The sequence below is a fragment of the Carettochelys insculpta genome, unplaced genomic scaffold (genome assembly GCF_033958435.1).
Source record: "Carettochelys insculpta isolate YL-2023 unplaced genomic scaffold, ASM3395843v1 scaffold_0053, whole genome shotgun sequence".
NCBI classification, from domain to species: domain Eukaryota; kingdom Metazoa; phylum Chordata; order Testudines; family Carettochelyidae; genus Carettochelys; species Carettochelys insculpta.
Window position 1 is genome coordinate 97,501 of NW_027439090.1, and position 5,000 is coordinate 102,500.

The 5,000-nt window shown below is 62.9% G+C and overlaps 1 non-coding gene across 1 annotated transcript; it reads left to right on the top strand.

Moving 5' to 3' along the window:
* The first annotated feature begins 4,143 nt into the window (after window positions 1–4,143).
* On the top strand, window positions 4,144–4,262 carry LOC142006349 (5S ribosomal RNA). Its single transcript, XR_012643445.1, has one exon. It is a non-coding gene; the product is annotated as a 5S ribosomal RNA (ribosomal RNA).
* Window positions 4,263–5,000: the final 738 nt, after the last annotated feature.

Genomic DNA, 5,000 nt, shown 5'->3' on the forward strand with positions numbered 1-5,000 from the left:
TCCAAGCACGGGTGCGGAAGAGAAGGAGGAGCAGGGTCCCAGGTCCGCCTGAACACCGGCGCGATCCCTGCCCGCCGCGGGAAGGGTGCCGGCCCGCGAAGGGCCCTCTCCGTCTCGTCCGCGAGCGCCCCATCGATCGGAAGGAGGAGCGGGGCCTCGCTCCCGGCGGCCGTCCCCGCGGACGTGCGCCGAGCCTCCCTCGAGAGCCCCCTCTCCGGAGGATCGGGCCCGAGACGACACCCCGAACCGCCGCAGACGTCCCCGCAGACGTCCGCCCGGGTCCCTCGTCCGAGTCCCCGGGAAGGGCCTTCACACGACGGTCGGTCTCTCTCACGTGTACGTCTCTAAAGGCTGGAGCCAGACAAGCCTTCTCTTACTATTCTCCCGGTACCTGTCGTAACCTTATACGTGAAAAGTCCCCCAGCGGCAACAGGCGGGAACGACTCACAAAAGCGGCCGACCGCCTGGAACTCTAGGTCGGCTGCACGGGTCAAATTCAACCCCATTCGGACTTCCAGAGCTCAGCCGGCCACCAGGTCAACCTCGCTGAAAGCGCCAGAGGTTGACCTGGTGTCCGGGGACCGAATCGGACACCAGGTCAACCTCCGCTAAAGCGGCCGGGGTTGACCTGTTGTCCCTGCCGGACTTAGAAAATTTTTCTCTCCAGCCCGGGACCGGGGTTGACCTGTTGTCCCTGCCGGACTTAGAAATTTTTTCTCTCCCGCCTGGGACCGGGGTTGACCTGTTGTCCCTGCCGGACTTAGAAATTTTTTCTCTCCCGCCTGGGACCGGGGTTGACCTGTTGTCCCTGCCGGACTTAGAAATTTTTTCTCTCCAGCCTGGGACCGGGGTTGACCTGTTGTCCCTGCCGGACTTAGAAAATTTTTCTCTGCCGCCTGGGACCGGGGTTGACCTGTTGTCCCTGCCGGACTTAGAAAATTTTTCTCTCCCGCCTGGGACCGGGGTTGACCTGTTGTCCCTGCCGGACTTAGAAAATTTTTCTCTCCCGCCTGGGACCGGGGTTGACCTGTTGTCCCTGCCGGACTTAGAAAATTTTTCTCTCCCGCCTGGGACCGGGGTTGACCTGTTGTCCCTGCCGGACTTAGAAATTTTTTCTCTGCCGCCTGGGACCGGGGTTGACCTGTTGTCCCTGCCGGACTTAGAAATTTTTTCTCTCCAGCCTGGGACCGGGGTTGACCTGTTGTCCCTGCCGGACTTAGAAATTTTTTCTCTCCCGCCCGGTACCGGGGTTGACCTGTTGTCCCTGCCGGACTTAGAAATTTTTTCTCTGCCGCCTGGGACCGGGGTTGACCTGTTGTCCCTGCCGGACTTAGAAAATTTTTCTCTCCCGCCTGGGACCGGGGTTGACCTGTTGTCCCTGCCGGACTTAGAAATTTTTTCTCTGCCGCCTGGGACCGGGGTTGACCTGTTGTCCCTGCCGGACTTAGAAAATTTTTCTCTCCCGCCTGGGACCGGGGTTGACCTGCTGTCCCTGCCGGACTTGGAAAATTTTTCTCTCCAGCCTGGGACCGGGGTTGACCTGTTGTCCCTGCCGGACTTAGAAATTTTTTCTCTCCCCGCCTGGGACCGGGGTTGACCTGCTGTCCCTGCCGGACTTGGAGCCCGAGGAGGGAATCGGCCACCAGGTCAACCTCCGCTGAAAGCGGCCACGGTTTACCTGGTGCCCGGGGAGCGAATCGGACACCAGGTCAACCTCTGCTAAAGCGACCGAGGTTGACCTGGTGCCCGGGGAGCGAATCTGACACCAGGTCAACCTCTGCTAAAGCGCCAGAGGTTGACCTGGTGCCCGGGGAGCGAATCGGACACCAGGTCAACCTCTGCTAAAGCGGCCGGGGTTGACCTGCTGTCCCTGCCGGACTTAGAAAATTTTTCTCTCCAGCCTGGGACCGGGGTTGACCTGTTGTCCCTGCCGGACTTAGAAAATTTTTCTCTCCCGCCTGGGACCGGGGTTGACCTGTTGTCCCTGCCGGACTTGGAGCCCGAGGAGGGGATCGGCCACCAGGTAAACCTCCGCTGAAAGCGGCCACGGTTTACCTGGTGCCCGGGGAGCGAATCGGACACCAGGTCAACCTCAGCTGAAGCGGCCGGGGTTGACCTGCTGTCCCTGCCGGACTTGGAAAATTTTTCTCTCCAGCCTGGGACCGGGGTTGACCTGTTGTCCCTGCCGGACTTAGAAATTTTTTCTCTCCCCGCCTGGGACCGGGGTTGACCTGCTGTCCCTGCCGGACTTGGAGCCCGAGGAGGGAATCGGCCACCAGGTCAACCTCCGCTGAAAGCGGCCACGGTTTACCTGGTGCCCGGGGAGCGAATCGGACACCAGGTCAACCTCTGCTAAAGCGACCGAGGTTGACCTGGTGCCCGGGGAGCGAATCTGACACCAGGTCAACCTCTGCTAAAGCGCCAGAGGTTGACCTGGTGCCCGGGGAGCGAATCGGACACCAGGTCAACCTCTGCTAAAGCGGCCGGGGTTGACCTGCTGTCCCTGCCGGACTTAGAAAATTTTTCTCTCCAGCCTGGGACCGGGGTTGACCTGCTGTCCCTGCCGGACTTAGAAAATTTTTCTCTGCCGCCTGGGACCGGGGTTGACCTGTTCTCCCTGCCGGACTTAGAAAATTTTTCTCTCCAGCCTGGGACCGGGGTTGACCTGTTGTCCCTGCCGGACTTAGAAAATTTTTCTCTCCCGCCTGGGACCGGGGTTGACCTGTTGTCCCTGCCGGACTTGGAGCCCGAGGAGGGGATCGGCCACCAGGTCAACCTCCGCTGAAAGCGGCCACGGTTTACCTGGTGCCCGGGGAGCGAATCGGACACCAGGTCAACCTCTGCTAAAGCGGCCGGGGTTGACCTGCTGTCCCTGCCGGACTTGGAGCCCGAGGAGGGGATCGGCCACCAGGTCAACCTCCGCTGAAAGCGGCCACGGTTTACCTGGTGCCCGGGGAGCGAATCGGACACCAGGTCAACCTCTGCTAAAGCGGCCGGGGTTGACCTGCTGTCCCTGCCGGACTTGGAGCCCGAGGAGGGGATCGGCCACCAGGTCAACCTCCGCTGAAAGCGGCCACGGTTTACCTGGTGCCCGGGGACCGAATCGGACACCAGGTCAACCTCCGCTGAAGCGGCCGGGGTTGACCTGCTGTCCCTGCCGGACTTAGAAAATTTTTCTCTCCCCGCCCGGAACCGGGGTTGACCTGTTGTCCCTGCCGGACTTAGAAAATTTTTCTCTCCCCGCCCGGAACCGGGGTTGACCTGTTGTCCCTGAAGGACTTAGAAATTTTTTCTCTCCCCGCCTGGGACCGGGGTTGACCTGCTGTCCCTGCCGGACTTGGAGCCCCAGGAGGGGATCGGCCACCAGGTCAACCTCCGCTGAAAGCGGCCACGGTTTACCTGGTGCCCGGGGACCGAATCGGACACCAGGTCAACCTCTGCTAAAGCGCCCGAGGTTGACCTGGTGCCCGGGGAGCGAATCTGACACCAGGTCAACCTCTGCTAAAGCGCCCGAGGTTGACCTGGTGCCCGGGGAGCGAATCGGACACCAGGTCAACCTCTGCTACGGCGGCCGGGGTTGACCTGCTGTCCCTGCCGGACTTAGAAAATTTTTCTCTCCCCGCCCGGAACCGGGGTTGACCTGTTGTCCCTGCCGGACTTGGAGCCCGAGGAGGGGATCGGCCACCAGGTCAACCTCCGCTGAAAGCGGCCACGGTTTACCTGGTGCCCGGGGAGCGAATCGGACACCAGGTCAACCTCCGCTAAAGCGCCCGAGGTTGACCTGGTGCCCGGGGAGCGAATCGGACACCAGGTCAACCTCTGCTACGGCGGCCGGGGTTGACCTGCTGTCCCTGCCGGACTTGGAAAATTTCTCTCCCCGCCTCGGACCGGGGTTGACCTGCTGTCCCTACCGGACTTAGAACATTTTTCTCTCCCCGCCCCGGCCCGGGGGTTAACCTCGGGGCGCACAGCTTCCCGGGTCTGACGTGCACGTCCTGTCACCTCCCGGGCCCGGCGTCCTCGTCCTCCCTTCCCCTTGGGCCGGCTCGGAGGAAGTTTTCCCTCGGCCCGGCCTCCGGGTTAATTGTTTGGGCCCGGCTGACTGAGGCCAGGCTGCTGACGCTAAAGCCCGGGGAGGCGGGGGCCTACGGCCATACCGGACCGAATGCCCCCGATCTCGTCCGATCTCGGAAGGTAAACCGTCCCGGGCCTGGCTAGTACCTGGATGGGTGACCGCCTGGGAATCCCAGGTGCCGTAGGCAGCTTTTGGCCCCAGCGGGGGTAGAGCGGGGCGTGTGTCTGCCGTGCGGGAGCAGGGAAGCCGTGAGGCCAAGGCGGCGCGACGGTCCTGGGGGGCGCTGAGGCCTTTCCCTCTGCCTGCCTGCGTGTCGGGGGCGGGGGGGCGGGCGAGGAAGCTAAGGCCCTCACCCGGTGCGGTGCGATGGCTTGGGTCGGGTCGGGGAGAGGGAAGAAAGCGTGTGTGGAGCGTTGGTGGGGCAGGTGTGTGTGTGGGAGTGCTGGGTTGGGCAGGCCGTTGAGGCGGTGGCGGTGGTGGTGTTTTTGGTGGGAGTGAGTTGGGGTCAGGTGGGTGTGGGGTCCCCCCCGGGGGGTGGATGGTCTGAGGGTTAAGGCTTGGAACGTGCGTCTTGGGGGACCGTGGGTGGAGGTTGTTGAGAGCGGGGAAGGCCCTGGGTCCCGGTTGTGGACTATTAAGCCCGGTGGAGGGGGACCGTGGGTGGAGGTTGTTGAGAGCGGGGAAGGCCCTGGGTCTCGGTTGTGGACTATTAAGCCCGGTGGAGGGGGACCGTGGGTGGAGGTTGTTGAGAGCGGGGAAGGCCCTGGGTCCCGGTTGTGGACTATTAAGCCCGGTGGAGGGGGACCGTGGGTGGAGGTTGTTGAGAGCGGGGAAGGCCCTGGGTCCCGGTTGTGGACTATTAAGCCCGGTGGAGGGGGACCGTGGGTGGAGGTTGTTGAGAGCGGGGAAGGCCCTGGGTCTCGGT